At 43.7% G+C, this 26,325-nt stretch overlaps 1 long non-coding RNA gene across 1 annotated transcript; it reads left to right on the top strand.

Annotated features, from left to right (window-relative positions):
• The first annotated feature begins 1,316 nt into the window (after positions 1-1,316).
• On the top strand, positions 1,317-25,694 carry LOC148053496 (uncharacterized). The gene is made up of 6 exons (XR_015708728.1): positions 1,317-1,547; positions 16,218-16,318; positions 21,050-21,254; positions 21,486-21,783; positions 21,967-22,058; positions 23,655-25,694. It is a non-coding gene; the product is annotated as an uncharacterized LOC148053496 (long non-coding RNA).
• Positions 25,695-26,325: the final 631 nt, after the last annotated feature.

Below are 26,325 nucleotides of genomic sequence, written 5' to 3' on the forward strand. Positions count from 1 at the left end.
CACCTGATGGCTTTGCTCAGTCTGTTCAGCTTCCAAATCCAGCAGGGAACTTTTAAAGCAGGGAATTGTCTTCAGAGCAGTTTGGGCTTGCAATTAACCTATGTTCAACTGTAATTTTTAAAATTCCAAATAAGACCAGTCTATCACCAAAAAGACTGATTGGGTGCAGAAACTCTGCACATGTTACTTGCACTCAGGGAACTATTTTGAGTGTGATTGCCCTGGGGTTTTTTTGTGGTTTTGTTGTGTTGTTTGGGTTTTTTAATGGAAGTACAGCAAAGCCACACCCTGCAAGCTCCAGGGCGTGAAGACACAATATTCTCTATAGTAATGTGCTATAGGGGACTCAGGAGCCTTTTGGAGAAAGGGATGTGGAATTACCTGTATGCTTACATTTTCCTGTATTGATTTTTCTAAACTGACAATGCAATGAGTAGTGCATGTTCATCAATATCACAGTCCTCAATAGAGAGCTCAAGACAAAGGAATGCAAACATACTTGTCTATTGCTTCGTGCTTTAAGCTTAACACAATGCCTCTTCTCTCTTCACTCTCAAACAATATAAGATTGTCATTAATTTTCTTGAAAGTGGCAGCCTTTTTGTAAGTGCTGTTCAGCCGCTTCTGAGTTTATAAATAGCATTCCCAAGGGGCAGTTTGTACATCTGTGGAATAACCAGAGTTGACCAAATACCCACTGTTTAGAAAACTCTATAATAAATTATTACTGCCCCTGAGAATTTCACGCCCTCACCTTCCATTATACTAACTGAGCTCTGGGATGTGTTGCTATAATCAGTAGGTGCTTCTGTAAGGTGTATAACTATTTGCAGCAAGCTACTAAATTTTACAAAAAAGTTGGTTTCCTGCATTTTCAGTTCTGAGACTTATCAAGTAAATTACAGCTGACAAAACCATTAGGCATTACTGCAGAGAAAACGTTGCCCAGATCAAGAAAGGACCCACGTTTCTCCCTCCCCTTCCCCAGACAAAACAAAACCTATCAATTTTGTTTGTTAAAGAAGTCAGAATTGTGATTGGATCTAATAAATATGAAATATTTTCAATTAGAAGGGTTAGCTCTCCTCTTAGTAAGGTACTTGTGACTGTGAAGAAGGGCCCCTTGGCAGAGCTTTGGAGGCTTTCACTGATTATTTTTTGTTGTTGTCATGCAGAGTAAGAACTTAAATATTTATCTACATTCCTGCAGGCTTGTATATTCTCTCCCTCGGGGCATTGATGTGTGCTGCCAACAACCCACATCAGGTTTTCTAGAGACAGCAAACTCAGCCTAACAACAGACTGAGCACTTCAGAAGCACCTGATTGCTTTATATTTTCCCTCCTAAGAAGTTAGAGGATTGGGGATTATTCATTCTACCAGAGCATATTCCTACAAAAACAGCAGAAGATGAGTTTTCCGTTTCACTCACTGGCTACAAGTGGAAATTTTGACTCTGTATTTCCACTTTAACAGTTATCAACATCTCAACCTGAAGGAGGAAAAGCAGCTCCTATTCTGCTTTCAGAGAGGATGAAGTTAGAGAGGTAAGCAGAAGGTTGCATTTATGTCTTGACAAGTAAAATATTTTTCAGTTCCCATTTTAGGTGGAACAGTGAACTGGGATTATTTTTACTTTTCCTGATTAAGGTGCAAAGAATTATAGGCTTTTTGTGTGCAGTCAGAGAAAAACACCACAAAGAAATTAATTATACAGAATAGTTTGTTGCATTGTTTGGACTCGCATTTGCCCACCAGAAGGTGCAGAGGGGGATGTGTGACAGAAAAAGGGAATGTGCTCCAGCCATGGTATCTGAGTCGCCAAAAGCGTATCACCAAATATACTCACAAACCAGAGGTTTTTTTCTAAGGAAGCAACATTAACTGATCAGACGATTTGTGAGTTGATTACCCATAGATATGGGCATAGATAATTCATGCTTTTCCTACCAAAAGTTGAATCCTTTAGCTGGCACCCTCATAAAGACACCCACTCAGAGAACAGTTTGCAGACACGATGTTTTCTATTCTTTTTCACTTCTCCATCTGTGTTATTTCCAGCCCAGACTACTTGAAAGTCAGCATCCCTTCTTGAATCTAATTAATCCTTATGACTTGGCCCTTCACATCAAATTCCTTCCTTTTTAGAAATTCCAGTTTATAATTGTTCCAGAGCTCCTGCCGGACTCAGGAACTCCCAATCTCTCTTCATGACCTTTTGTCACAAACAAGAGCGAAAACAATAGTTTTGTTTAGTCACACCGGTCTGCTAAAAGACCTCATTTTTTTCAGACTGAGCTCTTAGACAACAGGATCGCTCTGATACAGGGACAGATGGTAACACAGGATTGGTCAGAGGCAATTTCCCGTCTCGGCCATTTTGTACACCAATTAATCAGATCTCTCTCGTGGGAAATCAGGATTCCAAAACTTATTCTTGTTCCGATTTAAAATTACAGCAATTCTTGCAATAAACATTCTGGAAAACACTTGTTTGTGAAAAAAAAAAAAGTTTCAAATGTCCTATGTTTTTCTTTCAGCGTTTATACTTGTCTGATGACGTATCAGTAATGAATGGATTTAGGGAGCACATTATACAGTTCTCTGACATCCCAGGTGATTGTTCTGCGATCTGTTTTCTTCTCAGTGAGTGAAAAATCCAAATGCCAAAACCTCAGCATTTTTAATTCTTGCTGACTAGCCCTACTCCTGTGTTATACTGGAACGTTTAGTTATTTTAGAGCTGGTGGTCAAAAGGGTCACAGGAACACCCATGCATGAAATCCACCCTTGTAATAATGTTCAGAAAAGTGCTTTATGTCCACATGTAATTTTTAGCGAAGTGCAGCATGGCACTTCATGTGCTTCATGTACCCAGCCGTTTCAGTCACTGGCTGGAATATTCATTTGAATTTTAAGATACACAGTGAAGGGAGGCTCATCTCACCTGATTTTAGCTGCATGCTTCAGCTGCTCTGCTGGTGCGGATTCACTTGACAATCTGTGGAAAGGAAGAAGCAGGCACTGATAGGAAACAGTTCATCAGATGCCAAAATAAGTGCCTAAAGTATGAGTGATAAAAACCCTGGAGAGGTGCCAGCATCTTTCTGGTGGTTGTAGAGGGAAACCACACAATAGCTTAGACTTCAATGACTAAAGTTTGATAAAGCAAATGCCATCATTAGAGTAGATGGATACATATTCCTCTTGCAGCATCTCTGTATTATTTTTCCCTTTACGTTCTGCTATTAAAATGTTCTCCTTGCAAACAAAATCAGCACTGCATTTTGGACAATCTAGAGTTAGATTTAGTTCATGTTTCTGGAGATTGCTTCACATACCCAAAAGTGAGACAAGACCTAGGCACAGCTGCTTAAAGAGGAAGTCTTGAAATGGAAAGAAAGTCATAAAATACTGGCCTAATCCAAGTATGCTCCTTCTGTCTTTAAGCCTCTCGGTGAGAAAGACAGTAGTTCAAAGTGCAAGGTCCTGTACTGGTCCTGTGTTTAAGCTAATGGTGAGAAGTTACTTGTTCGAAAAGATAGATGTTGAGAAGAAAAATGCAAGTAGTCATGGGCTGTACCCACTAACATGATGCAGCCACAAAAATTACAAATATCATTCTTCAGTTTATCAGGAGAGGTGTTTCCATTATATAGGGCAATGTTGATGTCATCATTTAACTAGTAAGACCTACCCTTGAAAAACGAATGCAAAGACCACATTCAAGAAGAGTAAATTCAGCTTGAAATAGGTACAGAAAAGGACCATTTGAACCATACTGGGGCGTGAGCAGTCCAAAAGAGGTTGTTTAGTCTCACAAAACAAAGACTGAGAAGGGAGGGATTTGCTTTCTGTAAATACATCCGTAGGCAGATCTGAGGGAGAGGAAATGACTGAAGCTTACAAGCAGCACTGCTCCGAATCGATGGACCCAATATGGCAGTGGATGTGCTTAGAGTGGAAATCAGGAAGGAAATATTACTGCAGAGCACATCCATGATATTCGGGGACAGCGTTCACACAGGAGTTTGGAGAAAAGCGACATTACCGGTTCTCAGGATGAAGCTTGCTCACTTTATGTAATGGATTGTTATTATGTGATTTGCTTTACTAGCAGGGAAAAGGACTTGATTACATTATTTCCTAAGTTCATGTATGTGCACACACACATATATATGATTTGTGTATGTGTGTATGCGTGCATGTGCTGTATGTATATACATATATGTTTATTTTTTTATGAGTTCTATACACAAGGGTCAAGTTCTTACCGTTCCATGAGAAGCAGAGGGCACAGGCACCTATGTACATTTATAGGCTGATGCAATGCTCTGTACAGAATGGACTTCACTGTTACCATTTTGCTTTTGACAAATGAATCCAAATATTTAGGAGTGACTGCAATACAGCACACAGATGCCAGAGCAAGCTTAGCATTACCAAATCTGAGTACTGGTAGTGGAGTATAAAGATCATGATGAGCTAGGGAACTCTGCTGTCTGCAGTGGGCTATCACGGTCCCACTTTCACCCTATTCCTCTCCTTTTCAAGAAGGACAGCCTTCAGACTGTCAGAAGGGCATCCCTAAAGAGGCAGGCAGAGGTGCAGACCTGCAGTAAGGAGTGCAACTATATCTCCTTCCCTAACAGGAAAAAAAAAGACTGAAATGAAGAACTGAAATCTTGTATCAGCTTTGTCTGTGCTCCCATGACATTACCCAGGTGAGTTACCACCCCGGCCCAGAAGAAGTGCTTGGACAGTGCTATTTGACAGCTGCTGATTAACTTGTGTGGTCTAGCAGCAAAGTGAGAGGTGCCGTACAGAAGCCAGACACTTGAACTATCACCATTTGTGCAAGCTGGTGGCCTGGAGTATCTGTTTCTGTGGGGCTGCCAATCCAGCATCTGTCACTAGCGTCTAGTTCATAGTGAGGAAACAAAGAGAAGTCCCAGTGACACATCTTCCAGCTGCAGTCCCAAAGAAGCGTCATAGGAGGACAATAGGATGCCTCTTCTGCCATGAAAGAGTGGGTATTATTACCAGGCACATAAAATATGCAGAGAGTTGAATTTTACCTCTACCAAGGACAGCAAACAGGCACCGAATGTGTCTAATTGAAGGAAGCTCTGGAGTTTTGCTCTACAAGGTCCATGAAAAAAGCCATAGTAGGATAAGTGTCATGGCTGTGTGTGATAACAGCGTTGTAACTGCCATTAGAAATGATGATGGATGAGATGTAGTAACCTCATTCTTCTGTGCTCCCAGGCTGTATTTGCAGGGAGGGAGAGAGAAAAAAACAAGAGCCATGATGTAATTTTTACATGATAACTTCTTGTCTTAGAACAGAAGATCCTTATTCCTTCCATTTACTTATTTTTGTAAGTACAACATCACTGCCTTATGCAGTCCTCTGTCTCCTCTTCCTCTACTTTGTCTCCTTTCACGTGTATTTATTTTTTATTTTAAAACAGAGCTTATTCTCCCTTGGCCCATACCACTTTTTCTCCTCCTCCTCACCTCCACATACACTATTTATTTTGTTTAAATTGTGTATCCATACCATTTGCAAAAGAGTATTTAATCCACAGGTTTGTTCTGTGTATCTTGCCTATTTGTAGGGGATGCTGATAATCCTCTTTGTAGTAGGCTTTAAGATGGTACTTGTTTTTGGAGCACTAGCTATATACCTGTTGCTTTAAAAACCCACTCAAGTCATTTCCCCAAAGAGGTTATAACAGTCACAAATATATTTTAGTTGCCTCTATTTTTGACTGCCTTACTGGTTATTTTATAAATCACCTGGTTTTCATATAGTGACTTCCATAGCCGATTTCAGACAGTCCCAATGTCGGAGCCCGGTCTGATCAAAGCAGCAGAGGGGCAATACCAGAGCAGAAGAATAGAAAGTCCATGGCCTGGGAAGGGAAAGGAGCTCCGGGCACAGAGGTAAACCTGAGAGATGAAAAGACAGGAGCCTGAGGTCAGAGGGAGGAGAAGGCTGATAAGGAGTTGTAGCCGATACAGCAAACACAGGCCAGGCAAATGCCTTTTCCAGGAAATAAGCACAAGTGTTCAAGAGGAAACTGACCTCGTACATAGTCTTTGTATCAGATAGGTCCAGCCTAAGCCTCTGAGCCATAAGCCTGGTGGCTGAGGTCTAAAGGAGAAGGGGAACCCCATCCAGAAAGCTCTAAAATGATGGCAGCCTGCACGGAGGGAGCAAATAGCTGGAGTCTGGTGGCAGGGAAGGGACCTAGGGAAATGGATTAACGGGCATGTTTGAGGCAGGCATCTGAAAAATGTTGGATTTTCATTTAAGTTTTTCATATTTGGAGCATTTCTGTTAAAAAAAAAAAAAAAAAAAAAAAACAACAGGCATGTGAAAGCAGAGGAAATTACACAGTTACTATAACACAAGAAAAACCTGAGCCAATCAACCAAGCCAGAACAGGCCTGGAGTGACTGATCTGTCTGATCTTTCACATAGCTTGTAGCTTTAGGGCATGAGAGTACATATTAAAAAAAGAGAGAGAAGGAACCATAGTTAAGAGGATCCTTTGGGAAAATTGGGTCTTGGGGTAGAAATCACTGAAGAAGAGGAACAATGGTCAAAAAGGGACAGCTTCCTAGAGGAACCCGAAGGGAGAAGGAGCTCAGGTTGGCTGAAGGGCAGTTCAGACTTCAGGCATCAGCTTTTTTATCCTGGGAGGAGAGACGAGGCTCACAGGCTGCCGGTGGGGTGTTAGTACTGGAGACACAAACCAGCCTGCAGTTTGCTTACCATGAAATTATAGAGGAAGACTTCAAATTGTTTTACTTTGTTTATTGTTTGGCTTTGGGAAAAGTGCACCCGGTCATTACATGCTATTAATAAGCTACTATCATTTTAAACACTGTGATTCATTATTGTGTTGGGACTGGGATTCTTCACTATGAGGGTGGTGAGGCACTGGAACAGGTTGCCCAGAGAAGCTGTGGATGCCCCATCCCTGGAAGTGTTCACGGCCAGGTCGGACGGGGCTTTGAGCAACCTGGTCCGGTGGAAGGTGTCCCTGCCCATGGCAGGGGGTTGGAACCAAATGATCATTGAAGGTCCCTTCCAACCCAAACCATTCTGTGATTCTATGAAAGGAAATTTTCCCAGGTGTCTGGGCTGAGGCTCAAACCAATCTTCACAACAGACCTTCAGAGATAATCAAGGCCAGCCCTTATGGCTGCCAAGCAGGGCCTTCCAGATGTACTGCAGAGAAGCTGATAGTATTTTCATGTTGGCAAAAGGCTGCAGCTGTGCTAAGCGCTGTGAAAGCAACACCTGTCCCCAAAAAACTTTGAGTTCAAATTGTGGGAAATTACATGGGGCCACAGTTCTGCCCAGGACAAAACTTTATTCCAAGAAGTACAAGAAAACAGTGCTAATTCAGCCCAGGCAGAGAACCAAAAGGATTTAATGAAACGAGAGGGATCCAGCCACAGGCAGATTTTAGGAAAGCAGAGTTTAGCCCAGTAGGATCTGGAGGCTGTAGGTTCCTCCTTCAAAATACAAACCAACAGCCTCAGAGTATAGTTCTTGCAAAGCCTAGTAACATTATTTCCCTACGACAGTATATCGTTGTTTGCCTGACAAACCTTCTTTTGTGTCCCTGTGTTTTTTCTACAACAGCTATTTATAGAAACCGTAGTCACAAAGCTGCCAAAAGCACTTCCTGTAAATTACATAATGCGTCTGTCTCCCTTCCAGTGTCACGAGGATCTATCCACAGGCTTCCCAGTACTTTTGAGACCTTTATTTTACAAGATAGAAGAGCTCTGACTGTTACCATACGCTATACATGTGCTCAAAGAAAACACTGCCGACTGATAGGAGAGGACTGAGGCAGAGAGTAACAGGCAGAGAGTAACTGGAATAGTGACTGTGAGTGGTTCACATTATCAAGGGTATTTTTCTTGTTGAGATTTTTCAGATCTTTAAAATGTTTTCTTAAGCAGATTTTTCTTCTGAAGACGCTTAATCAGATTCACCAGCATACCCTGTGCTGTGCTGTTGATTCGTCCCAGGGCAGAAGTGCCTGTGACTGTAGCCTCTCTTTAATACCCGTCAAAATGGTCCATGCTCCCACCTCACCCAATATTTTCACAGTAAAGTAGCTGTGCAGTTTTCCCGTTTAGATCTGGGCTATGTTCACCTTTATGGATGAGAAGACCCTGGCGTATTCCCAGCCAAATTAGATAGTTTAGAATACGCAATATTCTGAAATAAAGCTAATTTGCCTGGGTTAATTTTATGTTCAGCTGAGCATAAAATGGTTGATTATAATGTTCAAGAGGAAAACATGCGATTAATGAATTGATCTAATCTGCATTGTAGTTAGTAAGAAAACATTCACTTATTTTACTGGGAACGGGTTTGGGCCTAAACATGCACATTGTCTGGAGTTCAAAGGAAAATGAGATCCAAGCAAAAGGTATAAAAAATGTGGCGAGCACGTTACGTAGTAAACAGTCCCATGAGTTCACACTGTGCCCTTTCTTTGCCTGCCTTTGATGATGGAGCTCCCATTTTATTTGTATGGACTTGATCCTGCTGCCTTTTAATTTAGTGGAAAGACCTCTCATTGACTTTGTGCAAAAACAGGCTTTATATTCTTACATGGCTTTTTGGAGCAAAGAAGGATTTTTGTACTTTCATTGTGTGATAGGATCTTAAGTTCCCCCGGTGGAGGAAGAAAACAGAACCAGGGCTGTATTACTTGCACCGGCTTTCTGCTCCAGGGAGGTCCAGGGACGGGAGAGGAGCTGCACCCCCATTTTCCACCTGCTGTCCTTTTTCCTCTCTTCACCAAAATGCCAAAGCAGACAAGAGCAGTGGTGCAAAAAGGGATCAGTGGGGGTCCAAGCAGGGGAAGGAGCAAAGGAAGGATGGAGGGAGAGGGCTGTACTGCGTTGATATAGAACCATAGAATCATGGAATGGTTTGGGATGGAAGGGACCTTTAAAGATCATCCAGTCCAAGCCCCTTGCAATGAGCAGAGACATCTTCGACTAGATCAGGTTGCTCAAAGCTCCGTCCAACCAGGCCTTGAATCTGTAAGGGTGGTGCCAGAGAGAGGAGGTGGCTCTAACGCTTCCCACACTCTGCTAGCCTGCAGCCTGCTCTGTCTGGCCCTGCATCCCCTTCAGGACACCACGTCATCTGCAGAGAGAAACCCCACACAGGCCCAGATCAGACTGGTGCACAGGTTTAACAGTGTCACGGCGTACAGTAATAGCACCATATTTTTGAGGGAGAAGGAGATATCACTTCGCAAAATTCAAACAGTATCACCCATTGTGGATATAAGGCAGCATCCTGCCACTTCCCAAAGGTGTGGTATTACTTCTTGAGCAGATAGCCATGAACACAAGGTACGTGACACACTACCTACATTTCATAATTGCTATAGAAGGAATTTGACACTGTGCTTCCCCCAGGAAAGGAAAAAAAAAAATAACTGCATTCTGGAAAAAAATGGAAATCGTCTACCTTGTCCAGCTTGCATGTTCCTCAGCTCTCTCATATTCAGAAAAGAACAACTTCCCTTGAATCTGACTCTGCCTCTGACTCAGACTCCTGCCAGCAGCCACTTGCAATGGTGACCTCCACAAAATGAGCAATCACTGTCATAAGAGCCTGAGGCAATGATTAACCGAGGACAAAATCCTGCAGAGGCCACTCACAAAAGCAGACCAAGTGAGATTGGCCCTAGTCTGTACAGCTCGGTTTTGATTAAGATTTACGGTGCTATAGCAAGGATTAGAAAGTGCCAGTGGAGGCCAGCGTGTCCCAGCCCCGGCCGTGGCTGCTGCCATCGTTGTCCCACAGGAGATGAAAGCTCCTGGCTGCGGAACGAGCAGGAGGCTGCAGGCACCGGGGGATGGAGACCGACAGCGGAGGGCACTCGGTGGGAGGGGAGCGGAGGGGCTGTGAGCATTACACCGCTCATTATCGCTTTGGGACTTTCTGGCAACATCACACACTTCTAATTTAATTTGGAATCGAGGTGATTTCCCAACACAATTTTTTACTCTTGAGGCCTCCCCCTTAACTCGCCTTTTGTTAATTTATTAACAAATTAGGGTGTTTTCTGTAGCAGATGAAGCAACTTGCATTTGCAACTGCGCAACACTGGTTTAAAAATAGTAATGAGAAATTTAATAGCTCAAATACAGGGTGTCTACTTGGAGAATAAACATGTCTTCGGTGTTAGCTCAGCTTTTAAAACAAACGAATAATTGCTTCCAGAGATAAACTATTTGCAAGCTATTATTACAGCACTCTTTCATTAAAGGGAAGGAAACACAGCTGTCTCTTTGGAGCAGGCAGACGGCAACAGAGAAAGTTGTGCTCCATAATTAGGTTTCAAGAACTGTCAGGTACTTGTGCCTCCGACAGCTCAACGTTAAAACCATATCAGAGGAGCATTCATCCACGCTGCTGTTTCCCAAGCCACCTAAAAGAAGTTGTGAATTTGTTAATTAATTTCTGAGAAACACCATGGTTCTGTCTCTGAAAGCAAATAGCCCAAGGAGATGTAAAATGTCTTGAACAGAGGACACAAGCCTGCAAGTGATTTAAGGGTTTGAATATTGTGTATTCTTCAAAAGCAGTGGAAGAGGAGGGACCGTGTCAGCTAGCTTGTCTCCTTACCCAGAGACATGTTTTTTCTTGGAAGTGGCTGTTTCACTGACCCTGCAGCTGCTAAAATTGACAACCAGTGGAGCTGCTTCTTCACACCAGGGCGGGTTGGATTGGGGACTGTCTGAAGATAATCGAGGTAACACATTGCTTTCTAGAGATTTCTTTAGGGTTATGAAATACAACATATCACTGGCTCTTGTTGTCTGCAGAACCATCCCTCATATACAGCAGCATTTCCGATCACGGTTTTAGCTCAGCTTCTCCTGTTCTCGACATAATTTGGAACAATTTTGCACTAAAAATAACCTCGCAGGAAAAAATAGCCAAAACAAAGAACTCAAGCAAGTCATAAATCTACATTGTTTCCCTCCCAAGGGATAATAATATTGTGATATGGCAATAGGCCACGGTAGCAAGCAAATTGCACACATGCTGCATCAGAACGGCACATTTCTGTTCACAGTGGCACAATCTAAAATTAACTACCAGGAGCTCCGTGCCATAGCAAGCTCAGTTAAAATTATGATGTTTAAAAAATGAAGAGCCTCGCTAGCACTGAGGAGGACACCTGAAGTACACAGCCTGCTTCTGAGCTTTCAGCGTTTTCAGTGGGAACCCGGTACATGTGAATCCCAGGATTACTCACACGTTTTACAAGAAACACTTGTCTGGATTAAGCCTCTCTGGACCTAATTTTTGGCCAAGGGCTACTTAGAATTTAGAAATTAGGCAACCCTTGACAGGGCTGATTCTCTCCGGCTGTGTAACATACACTACAATGTTGTATTCCCTTGTACACAGCCAAAGGCAATGCCTGCCTTTTGTAAGAACCCTACTGCCCAGATCTTTTGCTGAGGAGGAAGACTTCATATTACAGTTGCATTTTTTTCCTGAAATGCTTTGAATTCCCAGCTTACCATACTCTGCTCAACTAGATCATCTCAGTGGAGACTTCTCCTCACCTCTGTTAAGGTGAGTCCCTTATGAGCCCATAAACATAGACTGCTTGCAACCAAAACACTTTTTCTGACTGAGGGGTCTTTATTTGGGACTGGGGAGCCTTAGGGAACTGCCTTCTGGCTTTTTACGTGAATCATTTGGTAAAGAGCAAAGAGAGACCTTCAGGCAGTTCTTACCCTCATCGTGAGCTTCCTGCTGGTGGTTAACATCCTCACATTGATCTGGAAACTTCCCCATTTAGCATACAGAGAATCTGGGCATTGTGAATTCTGCTCCTGAAGCGTCGGTTGCTACCACCCGCCTTTGCAGGTCTGTCTTAGGAACATGCTGTGGAAAGCAAGCCAAGATCTTTAGATTCCCAGACTACTACCTTACCCCTATTTCTGCCATCTTCTACCCTCTTGTGCGCAGGTTCAAAGAAAAGAGCTTTTCCACAGATGGTGGAGTGCTCGTAGGAAGATATTTTTCTACCAGGAGCAATACAGTATGGTTACACTGGTTCTGTACCACTCTTTATTATTCAGAAGGAGCCTCTGTACAGAGGAAGGAAGTTTTAAAATGATATCTGCAATGATTTCCAACAATCAGAACTCATGATCCGTGGGGATTATTTGTAGTTTATTGTGAACCGTGTCTCATTTGTCCTTCTAAAGAGGAAGCTCAGTGACTCACTGTTTGAGGTATAACATAATGATTTTTGCCCGATCGACTTCCAACAAAGCAGAGCATTTAGTGTAAACAAATCTGTTATTGTAGAACAGGTTTGCAGTGAGAAAGAGGACAGAATTTATTACACTGAACACAAACTGGAACGGTTCAGTCACTTGGGACTTCAAAACATTAGTGCAAGTGTCATTTCTGTAATTTAAGCTGATTATTTTATGTCCCTTCGCAGTATAGAGGAAGAACAGTTCTTTTCCTCTTTTCAGAAGTCTTTTTGTGTATATAAAGTTTGTCACAACCTTCTCCATCTCTTCTCTTTTCTAGAATTGTCTAGAAGTTTCTAGAAATGGATGAATTGTCTACATCCTTTCTGAAGTGTTTTTGCCAAACCAAGCACAGTTATTCCATCTGCAGCTTTAGCAATGCTATCTAGACTGGAAAGATTATTTCAACATCTTACATGCCATCCATACACTGGTTGAACAAATTGATTCTTTACAAAATGGCATTGACTGTTATTAATTAGATGTTTTCTGCATTTTGCAAACACTGTTTCGATATTTTTTTTTGAAAATGCAGTCAGACTGATTAGTGATAATTCCTATGTACCTCCCTTCCTTCTTTTTTGAAAATATTCACCATGCTTGCTCTCCTCCAGTGCCCTGGAACTGCATCTGTCCTCACCACCTTCTCAAGGATGATCACTAACATCTCATCCTGCTTACACCAGCTGCTTAAGCATTTTAAATAAACTTGCTTTTTCTTAAGTGACTATTGAAGGAAAAAAGGCATTAAACCAGTCACCCATTATTATTTCTCCCTTCCCATCACATCTTGGACTAATTCTTTCATATTTTATATCTTTGGAGAATGCCCTCATGTTATTCTTCATTCCATTTCCTTGTTGTATCTTACTCTGCTCTTCATTTTTGTCCCTACTCGTCATAGGAATTCAACCAGTATCTACATTACGCCAAAATCCATTTGATACAGGACTTCCATCACATAGTGCAGTAGCTTAGCTGTTGTCTGTTAGATAATAGTAAGGAAATACCATTTGAGTAAAATACCACAGATTTTTTGCAATGATATCACTTCTGTATTCTTTTTCAAGGGGACAACTAGTCCTGTTCCCCTTGAACTCCTGATGAAACTCCTCCTTTCATCCAGGGAGGTGAAGGTGTTATCCTGAGCCTCAGTAAAATAACATATGAGTGTTTCTCTCTCATACAGTAAAATCACTGACTATTTTCAATGTGTGCAAAGTCAGCAGGGAGATGCCAGGTAAGTGCAGTAAAAGGAGAAGGAATATTGCATCTACTGTGATGTAATGGCAACTTAGTTATTGAAACAAAATATACGACTCAAGGTTAATTGCCAATGGTGAAAGCAGTACTTTGCTCCAGGATTATTAATAAACATGTGAGAGAGGAACATTTTGACCATTTAAAGCATATTTTTAGTCTATTTGAATACCTGAAACCTAACAGTATGATTAAACAGCTGCTCTGGATAAGGTTGGATAAACCCAAACCCAAGTATTTTCTGAATGTTTGCCTGTTTCCCACACTAACCAGGAAACAGTATTTTGACAGTTCTGAAGTGTTTCCTTAATACTGTTTTTCTCTGTCATTTTTCATTTCTACTGTTTAAAATGTTTTTGTTTAAACAGAATGAGAGTTTTGACAGTAATCTTTGTACCATTTCTCTAAGCATGATTCAAAACACAAAGTGAGCCTGTTCTGAAATATTTTTACTAATGAGCAAAAATGTAAAAAGCCCAGATACTTGGCTGCCTATGTCAGCTGAGGGCAAAGTTTGAGCCACCTGGTATTTACCGACAACCAATTTTAATGCTGCACAATTCCCATCTTTAAAATCCTCTTCAGTCATTAACTGATTTCTCAGAGTTCAGCAATGCAGGTAGATTTCTTTCTTCCCATCTTGCAGACAATAAACCGAGACAAAGCGGTACAGTGAGTTGAAGAGCCACAGAGGGAGTGCCCCCATTCAGAACATGATTTAATTAATCCTTACATGACGGCTGCATCTTCCCTTTCACTCAATGTGTCATCCATCTCTTTCACATTTTCTCATCTATATTACGCATCTTTCTCCCCTTGCTTTTTACAAAAGAAATTCTGTTTCTTTTTTCCATCTGCTTGATCTCTTCTTTCCCTGTGAAAGCTCTGGCCCAGGGGAAGGTATCCTGTGTCTTGCTTTTGGATAATCTCTTCATTTCTTGGCAGACGGTCAGGTAGAAAGCAAAGCAGAGAGCTTTGGCACAAGACAGAGGCTGAGTGTTTCCTTGTTTGGGAATTTTTTTTTATTGTTTCTAGGGGATTTTTTTCCCCATGTCTTCTTGGGAATGTTTCACTTAGGCTGCCCTTTAGTCCAGGGAGAGAATAGGAACCCATTATATTAAAGGCTGAGGTTTGATGTTACAGCTATTCACAGGAAAGTGGGACTTTCCTTTTATTGTTCACAACAAACATTTTCCTTTATGAGAAGCGTAATAGAAAGGCAGGTCTGAAGTTAGGGAAAAAGATGTTTTGCCCAACTTTAATCAGACATGAATTGCTTGTGAAGTTCTACAAGAACTATATTGTTTGAGCTAAAGAACACCAGCTGATACTTCCTTTTCTTTTTGGACGCATCATGACAAAATAACTATGGGAAAAGATAAAGTGTAAGCATTCTAATGTTTCACAAAAAAAATCCTGTTAAAAAATAACTTGTAAGAACTTGCGGTGCTGGGTCTCTGCATATGGTCGGTCTGTGCTGTGGGTGAGCTGGTCTGTTCCCGAGTCTGTAGCACCTCCTCGTGGGCTGAGCCAAGAAAAGGGGTTCCTCCTCTCTGGTGGCAGGATTCACAGCCAGCCAGCCAGCAATCATTTCCCACCTGCTTGGCAGCTCTGGCATGAAACATCTTAGAGTTCTCCACGCTAACTCCTTAACTGCCAGATTTCCATCGTTTGATGGAAATAAATCCCTGTGCTTTTTGGAATCAAAACATGACCCAGAACATGCAAATTTTAGCACTTTCCAAGCCCTGAGTACTGTTAATCACACATGAAATATTAGTCCCTATCCATTGCCACCATGCAACCCATCCTTGAATTTAGCACAGAGAAAAGTGGCTGTTTTCTCATCCAGACAAAGTCAGCCTTGGCTGACACTGAGAACCTCCTGAGACAGAGAAATGATGCAGAAGGAGCAGGAAAATCCTGGGCTTTCCACGCCCCCACTCCATTCTCTAGCTCCTTCTTCGCCCATGCTCCAGCGCAGCTCATGAGAGTAGCTGAGCTTTATTTTCTAACTACAGCTACTCAGTGTGAATCAGGATGACAAAACCAGTGTCTCCAGCCAGATGCAGTCCAGTCTCAGGGTGGACGGGGGGGATGCTCAGCGATGTGGCTATTTTTCTGTCTCATGGCTGGTTGATGTTGTTAGCAGTTGTATTCATGGGGGGAAAAGGACTATTCAGTCATGCTAGCAATTGGTCTTGCATGTACGGGTACTTAAGCGCATGTGTGCACACACTCTACGTGTGTCGTATGGAGCTGCTCCTCCTTTCTCCTGGAAGCCGTATCCCTGCATGATGGTCATACAGGGTGTGCAACGGCTGGAGTTTACAGGATTGTTGAGCTTCAGCTGACTAATACCGAGTCCCTTAGCAACAGCTCTAATGTGAACAGTCTTTAAATTCTTAACTTCAATCACGATTTCTGTAAAGTAGTTTTCTTCTAAATTATACAAGGTGGAAGTGCTCTCTTTTTTTACATGCCCCATGTCTGTATAATACATTCATGAAGCACAGGGCACAGTCTTTTCAGCAAATTTTGGCTTTTGTCTGCATACAAGCTTACTCTGAGATAATTACATTAATGTTCTTACACGTTCCTTGTTATTTCAGGGCAAGTCCATGATGACTCATTAAACAAAAGGAATAGCCTGTATGGGAAGAATGCTAGAGGAGAAGAACAAAGCTGCTCTAATTGTAGCAGATACAGAAAGGTAAAATTTGGAGGGGTGAAGAGCCATGCTAGAGCCTACATTCCTGGAAAGCTACTCTCTGTACTGGAGCAAAGTTCATGGGGAATTAGGCAACTAATGAATGAATGATGTGCTGAAGAAGGCAGAACTAATAAAGGGCGAATTGACTCTGTGTGTGCACAGGGAAAAAAAAAATAGTCGGTGTTCAGATGAAACCAGTTTTGAGCTACGCTCACTTCAGCCCCCTGTGTTTTGGCAGGAGATGTTGGCAGGTGTGTATTCTGATTCATTTCAGCAGCATGGTTGAAATCACGAATTTATTGCATAATTGCAAAAGGAGAGAAAGTAATTTCAAAAAAAAAAAACCACATTGTACCAGACCTTGGCCTTGTATTTTCCCCACTAAATGCCAAAGTGAAATTTCACGAGACCGATTCTTCATTTGAAATTTTTAACAAAATGTCTGTGTCATATTTTGGAAAAAGTCTGCATAGATTGTTCTACAGCCATATATTTGATATCCCTGTCATAAGGGATAACACATTAGTAAAATCTCTGGGTTAGGGAATAAATGATATAAAAAATAGACATCTGTTATTCATGCCATGTATGTATGCCAGTGGCGCAGAAGTATTTGGGCTATGCTGACAGGTGATGGTCAAGGTTGCATCATATGTGTTTTTAGTGTAAATGCTTGCAGGTACAAAAGCACTCCTAGAAATTCAATTTCACAAGTTCATGTCATTTAGAAATCTTCTATCTAATATATATATTCTGGTATAAGTCAAAGTAAAATTGGAAGACTCAATCTCAAAAGAATATGAAAAACATTGATGGGTTTGGTTTTTTTCTTTTAATGATCAAAATATTTTTCCTTTTCAGAATGACTTAATAATCTCATACCAAAGATTAAAGTGCATGAAGAACATCACTTGTGAAATGAAACCTTTTTAGCTATCATCTAACAAAGAATAACTAATGCTGATGTGTACAACCCTTAATTAACCATAGCATTTGTAAAGAACCTGATGTTTTCCATGGGAAATTTCTAGTAGGAATATTGAAGTTACTCTAATATACAAAAGATCCTTTATTAAGGAAATGCATGAATAATTCGCTTTCCAGCATGGCTCTCTAGAGAGACATTTCTCTCTCTGTCCATCCTTTCCTATGTGTAAATATTGGGAAAACTCTCCAAGGAAAACTGGATGCACTGAGTTAGCCTTATGCCAAAATTTCCTTCCATGTGATCACAACCCGTGTTACGAAGATGCTTAGCCATTTTTGCACATTCATCAGACTCAGCAGGAGGGCTGGTCCACAAAGCCCAGTCTGGTCATTGTCCAAGATGGCGTAACATTATTTCAAAAAACACATTGAAAACCAGGCCAAACTTAAGATCTCACAAGGACTCCCCTGAGGAAGGAAGCATTTGGCAAAAAATCCCCCATATTTTTCCCTGGTTTCTTGGACATGGCACTCATTCAGAAAGGATTTTAGATGGAGAAGCTGCCTGGAATAAGATCTTTGAAAAATCAAAGGAGATGGATTTTCTATACCAAGGCTCACCCTATCTCTTGAGCATGGAGGAGAGGTAGTCACAAGAAGCATTCACCTTTTTCATATTCCACACAGGCCTGTCGATATGATGAACCAAACAGGAGAACGTCCCCACAATTGACTTCCCCTTGAGCTCTGCGCACTGCCTGTCCCACAGCCTCTATCCAAGCATGTGAAGCCAAGTGCTGAGCTCTGGTGGTTGGGTGGACATTGTTACCTACCCGTAAACACTCTGGCCATACAAGTTATTGCCAGAGATAAGGAGAGACCATCTTCTCCAGGTGCCACCTAGCGCCATGGTGCTTCTCCTGAAACATGGCCAAAGGCAGCTGGTACATCGCTCGGCCATGGTCCTGTCATTGGACTGTCCTAAGGTGCTTACCGCGTACATGTATGTGGCATTGCACATGATCAAAACCCACCTGCCTCAAGGCTGGTGTGGCAAACCTGATGCGTCCCACCGTGCAGAGCTGTCAAGTTTGGTTAAGGTCCACGCGTACAGCTCTGTGTAGAGTATAGCTGGCTGATTTGCGTGGGGCAGTGGGTCAGGGCCAAAAGGAATCTGATATTGCTCACAGTTGTCCCGAAGTGCTGCAGCTTAATCAAGGGAGACTGAGTGAAGTTCACCAGGAAAACTGAGGGCTTGCTGTCCATGTAGGTCTAAGAGGAAACCTGAACAGGGTTGGCTGCAAACAAGCATGTGGGAGGGTGCTTGAAAAGATGTCCTGTGCTTCTCGCACCGACAAACGCTTGCTTCTTGTAATCTTGGTGTTCTCCACTGCAGTCTGGCAGAGGGACAGAGAAGAGACAGGAGGCTGCAAGCTGATTGACAGCAAATATCACAGCAGCCTATGGTGACCCAGTTTGCAATGGTCTCTGCTTTTCCACGAATGCAGGAAGGTCTCAGCAGGGATGAAGGGAAGCAGGCGACCCTACCAAATGTTTGTCACCTGGTGTCCATGACATGCAGCAGTTCTGGAGGAAGGGGCTCAACTGAAAATTGAAAACAAGTCTGTATTTGCAATTCAGACCAAGCTGATGCAAAACAAGAAGAAAACTGACCCAGCTGAGACTGATCTGCTGTCTGACTTCCTCCAGTATTTCTCTGATCCTCGTTCTTTACCAGCTACAACTTCTCCTTAGCCATTCAGGCCCTCCAAGAACAGGATTATGGACTGTTCTCACCATCCAGCAAAGGAAGATACCTTCTTACCTGCAGCATCATGTCCCTTTGGGTGTCTCCCACTGGGAGCAGGCTGAGAACAGGACTGTCACAGCGGGCCTGTTGTTAGATGGTGCTGAAGGATGTCTCTGACTTGTAGCTGGTCTTTAACATAACACCAGATAAGACAATAAAACCTTAGAGGGAATGTGGTGCAAGAGAGAGAGATGTGTCACATCAGTCAGGCAAATCAGGCACTCCAGTGACAGCTGCCTTAACCAAAATGCTCCAGAGATACTACGTTTCAGCCCAGGCTTGCTACGGGACCATAAAACCCCCTCTAAAAACAAACAAATAAAAAGTTACAAGTAAATAACCCTTACACAAAGGCCTTTCTGCACACTTTGGTCTTGAAATGCAAAGATGTAGGCTCACATAATGAAGGTGCATTTCAATATGATGGGCAGAGTTAAGGCTCTTTTCGGAGTATGTAGCATGCTATTTCACATGTGGTTGTTTTTTTGGAGAGAATTAGCATGTTCATTATTTATGTAATGTATAGCACCTGGCCGTTCCTATCAGGGATCCCATATTTGCACTGTACAAACACAGAACTGAAAAACTTAGTTGTTTCATATATGTCGGCCCCTGTCCATGGAAGTGTAGGTAACGCTAGCATGAAAGCCAGTCTCAGGAAAAGAGGTCAGATGCCTGCTCTGTGCCATGGGCACAACCTTTGTGTCAGGAGTGTCTTGATCGCATTTCACCCTGTCTGCATATTCTAATAAGCACACAGGCTCTTCCACCCTGCACTGCTCTGGGCAAGCCAAAAATAGTGCAAAGACTTAGCTCTCTCGGCCACCTTCCTTTTAAAAGCTTTCTTCTTCCCCCCCTGTTTTTCCTTGAGGAATGGCTATCATGACCATTAACTTTTTAAGCCTGATATTGATTAGTATTTTATTTCTTCATTTCTGAGAGCACTTCACCTCCACCAAAGCATCACAAGCTGAATCCCCAGGGGTCTTCCAAACTGCAAAAGCAAGTCCAGGCCCTGGCAGAAAAGAGGCTTTCAGGTGCAGGTGGATGCAGTGGATTGGTATCAGAAGAGGTGGAACCAGTGGGGTGGGCCAGGGCAGGAGCAGAGAGGAGATGGGCCATCTGTAGATGCTCATCTGGGACATGATGAGCGCCAACTGCAGCAGTCAGGAGAGTGACAGTCACCCTAAGGTTCAAGGACAGGTTGGATGGGACTTTGCGCAACCTGATCTAGTGAAAGATGTCCCTGCCCATGGCGGGGGGGGGTTGGCCTAGGTGATCTTTAAAGGTCCCGTCCAACCCAAGCCTTTCTATGATTCTATGATCCTCTCAAACTCCATCCTGCTAATGTGCTGCTGAAGGCGTCCACGTTTTGCCACAAAAGCAGCTCTTCAACAAGAGAGCTGATGACAAAACTGACCTGCGGTCAGAATCTCCATTTTGAGATGGCATTGTCTCTTGAAGCTTGAGTATTCCTGTGGGGAGAAAATGTCAGTGGAAAATGTCAATGCTTTCCTGTAGTATTGAGCCATACAGTTCATTCTGATTTTGCCTTATTTTAAAATAGAAAAACAAATAAAATGTTTTGGAAAAAATTAGTTTTCCCTACTAAAAATGCCATGATGCATTTTAGTGTGGTAGGAATTTATTTCTAGATAACTGTAAGCTCTGCTTTCCATGAAACATCAACTCTGCAAACCTAAGAATCCCAGTGTCTGATTACAGTTTTAAAGAAATGGTGCATTTCTACCCCAAAGGCATGGAGCACTTTGAAAATGGGAATCATACCCATTCTAAAGTCTGCTATTCGCACACAAATAAAAGAAGTCGGTATTGTTGCGGAATAAACACGCAGTCTGTTTTGCAGACCCAGGTCAGGCAGAAAAGGTTTGTTTCTACGGCTGTGGGAGGGAAGGTGGAGTGGCAGAGGTCCAGCCCTCTATCTATACAAACTGATGTAAAACAAAAGTGCCAGAGCTTGTATGCATTTACAGCAGATAAAAGAACACCCAGTGAAGGGGCCTGATGTGGCGGAGCAGCATCTACATGGAAGAAAACTTGGTTAAGAGTGGATGTACCCCTGCCTTCCCGGTAACTCAGGATCCGCAGCCCTGCGGCCTCGGCACACCTCTGTTCAGCTCGTCCCTCTCGCTCCCAACGCTGCTGTGTCCTTGACCAACTTTGAGGCCTGCGTCCACAGTATGTATACTTTTACATAGAATCATAGAATCGTTAAGGTTGGAAAAGACCCTTAAGATCATCGAGTCCAACCATTAACCTAACACTGCCAAGTCCACCATTAAACGATGTCCCTCAGCACCACGTCTACCCATTCATGATTTTCAAGCATAGCTCCTATTTGAGGAGGGAAAGGTCTGTTTTGTAATTTCCAGTAACTTTCATTTCTCCCTTCTTTTTCTTGCACCACAGATCCATATCTAAAGACGGGGCAATATTTGAACATTTCTTATTGAGAAGAGCACATATCAGACTGGCACAGTAAAACGATTCCTGTGTTGAGTTGTGTGCAGGAGCCAGACTATACTGGCCATACTGCCCGTGGGGCGTACTTCAAGAAACCTTAATTGCATGGACAAAGCTGGAAAAAATATACATATTAGGGGAAAAAAAGAATTCCTTGTCCTGCATCCCTCTGTCAGTAGATGGCTCTGCAAGCCATGGTGTTGCCCGGTTAACCATTGCATCGTGGAGACAGCTGAGGCTCAGGGTGAGTGGGAGCCTGGCTGCGTGCCTTTGTGCGGTTCTTGCTTTCTGCCTGGGGAAATTTGAGGTGCCCCAAAACCTGCAAACAACCACGGGTTTTGTCTAACGCTTGTTCTTTCTGACGTCTTTCCCACCCTGACCTTTTTCTTTTCTGACAAACATCCTTCCCATCCTGTCCTCTCTGAAGGTCCAGCCCACGATGAGCACACAGTCCTTCAATCATACCCCATCTCAGCTGCGCTCCGACATCGTTAGCTGAACGCCGATGACATTAGCTGGGTGAGTACATCAGCACGGGCCTGGGCAGGCAGCGCTGCGGCCCTGCCCTCCTGCCTGCAGCCGCCGAGGCACCTCACATTTTTACATTTACACATGCTGCATCACATCTCTGCCTGCGGCAGAGATACAGCTGTTAGCTGCGGCGTACTGTCAGGCACTGAATAGGTTAAGTCAGCAGCTGCCTTCTAACATACTGCAGAAAATACAACTCGGAACAGAGTGTTTTATCATCTCTTTTCCACGCCTGATGCTGGAAGCCTCTAGAGGTCCAATCTGCTTGACTTTTTTTCCTATCTGGCAACTCAGTTTTACTGGCGTTTCTCTCTTGTGACCGTGCACATTCAAAAATTGCATTTTATAGATAATACATTTAAGTTGGGGATGCAAGGCAATTTAAAAAACACTCTTATGGAAATCTGAACAGCATAGGCTTGGAACAGTCAGGGAAAACGTGCATCCTTTCCAGCTAGAGCCCTTTGCAGCAGATTGCTATGGCAATAGCAGGAAGATTTGTCATGGGTGGCAAGCCTGGGGAGCCTGGGGAGTTTAAATCGTGTAAACAGATCATTACCTACACAGTAGCATCCAGGCTGGGCATATGGGGTTGCAGCTTAACCTGATATCTAAAAAGATGGGCTTGTTCTCTAAAATTCTGGTACTACACCTGTAACAGTGTTTTGTGTCCTCTCCTTTACCACGTAGAGTATGATTAGAAAAGGTCTGGGAAGTCACCGAGGTAGTGGATGGTGCCATTTCTACAGTCATGTACTGAAGCGGCACAGAAAATTTTTCCTCAGGGGGTTGAAACATGTAGAACTGACCCGAAGGAGGTTGCCTCTGAACTGGTAGCATGGTCATGTCATCAGATCCGGGCTGAAGAGACCACCCTTCCCACGCTGAGCCCCTTCAGAGACCTTCCCTCCCCAGGGGGCACATGTTCTTCTGCCTGTGCAGAGCATTTCCACAGCTGGGACCTCACCTTAAACTGATACTACAAGACTGTCATCAATATTTTGCTTTTTTTTTTTTTAAATTTTGTTGCCTTTCTTTCCACTAGTTCCACTTTTCTATTTTCCCTATGTCTGAGCGCTTGCATGTATAAAGATAAAAGCCATGGAGAAGTGAAGCGAGAAGCTTTCCCACTTGAATTTCCACAAATGAAAATCCTCACCCTTGAGGTGCCAGAGAAGATACTTGCTTGGTGGCAGTGTGCCTGGTACCAAAGAGGGACACAAAGGCCACATCTGCATGAGTGCAATGTCCGGCCACTGGTGCTCAGTTGTCGGCATGCTCATCTTGGTGGGACAGTCCTGGGCACAAATTTGGCCCCGGCTCTGCCCAAGCAATTCCCAGGGAGGATTCAAGACTTAACCCAACACAGGGACCATCTCTAGCTGCAAACTGGATGCACCCACCCATTTAAAAGGTAAAAGTGTAATAGTATGGATGTGGCCTTACCACACCAGGCAACCTCAAGGTCAGAGAAAAGGCAAAAAAGTATTATAAGACAAAACTGAAAGGGATGAAGTTTAAAAATGGAAATCAAAATGTTCTCTCACAGCAATGCTGAGTTTTGGCTCTCTTGACAAATTCCAGGCGAATCAAGGCAAGAGCATGCTCATTTGGACAGACAGCGCTTTCCCGGCCATTCCTTCAGGGACGCTGGCACAGCCTGCCCAGCGCGCAGAACAAACCACGCTTTGCATATTCCCACCTGCCCAACACAGCCCAGCGTTCAGCAGGACCAGCTTCTCCGGGGGATGTCTCACAGGCACTGTGTAGCACGATTTGGAAGGGAAATGTAAAGAGCTCCAGCTCACATGCATTGAAAAAATAGCTGCATCCATCTACAGAGTCCTTGTACTGCTTTTCAACTCAGTCCTATGTCCTCACTGGAGCTGCAGCTCCCCAAATGGATCTGACTGTGCAGAACCTGTCCATACCTTGGCTGGGCTGGACTGCAATGCAGGCATCTTATTGCAAACCCACCATCACGGACCAGTTTGGTAGAAATGTGAAGCTGTGAACTAGAGCAAGAAAGGCACCAGGTGCTTTCCCTTCTGTCCCACCTGCTCTGCTTTTGCAGGAGGCATGGTCACAGCGGGGTAACACGAGAGCAGTGTCAGGCACCATGGCTGAATTGGGCAGAGCTCGCGTGTTGTGTTGCAAGAGCCCAGATTGCAGGATATGTCCCAGGAGGTCCAACCCCTAACTGCAGTCGTCATTTGGGCAAGTCACCTATGTCAGCAATCACCAGGGGACTTCAATGGCTGCTCACATTTCTAGCTTTTACCAAGCAATTTGCATAAAGTCCCAACATCTCCTCTGGAGGAGCCCCGTATCTCTGAAAGGGCCACCCAAGCCACATGCAACCTGCTGCTGCAGAGGCTGCCCGGGGCTGTCGGCACCGCAAAGTCCTCGACCTTTCCATGCCTCACTTCTTCATTCGTGAGCACAGGGAAGGAGATGTCCTCGCACCGTTCAGTCAGGCTGTGTAGGAGGAATAAGGCAGGGCTCAGCAATCCTATAACTTAAACCAGGACAGCACTGCATAGCGCTAGGGCAGTGCTTTAGTAGATAGTAGCCTTAGGAAAGAACAGCAGTTCCTCCCTCCCCGTCCATCTCCTCAGCTGTGTCTCCACATGTCCTCCGGTCACTCCTTTCCTCTTTCTCTCATCCCTGTCTCCTTCCCACTGAGCTGAGCTGCAAACCACTCATCTGCCTTTGCCTTTGCAGGCTCCAGACTGACACCATGGCCAAAACCTGTGCTGGGGCCCTTCTCCCCAGGCTAAGTCGTGTTAATTGAAAATGAAAACAAACGAACTGGCCTCCTTGCTGGGTTTCATCATTACTCATCTGGCTTGGGCAGGATGAGACATGGTGAAGGTTGCACAAGGAGGATGCTTGATGCCATTTAAAGGGCCAGCCTTAGGGGGGACTAAAATCTTTGGAAGATCTATTGCCTAAGGATGCCTTCATGACTCTTGGCAACAAGGAGTCTTGCTCTCAGTCTTGGAGCCTGGGGTGGCATACAAAGGCATCCCCAAAGTATCCTAGGCTGGGCTGACTTGTAAATGGCAAAGTTCTCAGGCATTTCTGAATGAAAGGTGTGTTTGATGACTAGACTTTAACATATTAATGCCTGCTCTACCCTGCTGTGCAATGGGTTCCACCATTTTAGAATTATGATCTTTATTAGCCCCCAAGAGTTGTTTCAAAGCAGCCCTAAAGGATAATAGCCTGCATCTAAAAACTTTGACATGGCGATTTGTCTCAGGACCCTGACTGTGTTATCGCTCAAGGGCTGAAATCTGTAATCAAAAGCTCAGCTGAGCCTCCACTTTCCTTGAAACATCTCCCTCCCTGAGCATCATCTTCACATCAGCCTGCTGGTACATGGCAGCAGGGAATACAGCAGCTCCTTCATCGCTGAGCAGACTGGAGTAGCTATGCATGGCTGCAATTTTAAGTTCTGATATGCAGAAGCACAGGGCCTTTGGAGCTTCTTCTCTCAGCAGTAAAACCCTTGTCCCTATTTAACCAGTGACATTTACTCCTGGCAGTTGCCCCGAGCCTCAAATTAGCATCAGGATACCCTGAGCTTGTGCACAACAAGGGCCCGTGGGGCAGAGGAGCAGGGGCAGGGGTGGCAGCGTGCAGTGCAGACCTGGATTTCAGGTTTGTGCTTACAGCAACCCCTGCACATGTGTTGGATGGTCGGAAGAAGATACGTCTCGGAGAGACCCTCAGCAATGAGGGGAGTGATGGGGGGGGGGGGATTTCTGGCTGCATGGCCATGCGGGCTGGCTGCCTGTGAGTGCAGGAATGAACGAGAAAAGCCACATCTGAAAGAAATGTTTGTTCATCAGTTCAGGTCTTGTTCCCAGCCTTGACTGCACCTATGTGCTCTGCCAGCCTCACGATAAGTTGAGGTGGACCTGGCTAAGTCCCCTTGAGGAGTATGAAATTGGTTATTCCCTTTCCTACGAGCCCTCCTTCCCCTCTCAATGACCTGTATCATTGACCTTCTTCAAAATCTAATGTCAAATTCAGAGGCTCTCTGTAATAAAATAACAAAATCAGTAACAATTCTCCATGTACCTATTGTATTGAATGGAGGCATCTGCCATGGTTTGTCCTGGCAGCTCCCCCTCCCCTGAGCAGCCCTGAAACCACTGGGAGGTGGAGGGACCACTGTGCTGATTTTACGGAACATTGTGCCCATTTTCCAGAAGAGCAAGAAGCGAGGTTGTAGGAGAGGACAACA

This window comes from Nipponia nippon, unplaced genomic scaffold (assembly GCF_047370975.1).
Source record: "Nipponia nippon isolate SJK-2023a ecotype South Korea unplaced genomic scaffold, ASM4737097v1 scaffold_4, whole genome shotgun sequence".
In the NCBI taxonomy this organism is placed as follows: Eukaryota; Metazoa; Chordata; class Aves; order Pelecaniformes; family Threskiornithidae; genus Nipponia; species Nipponia nippon.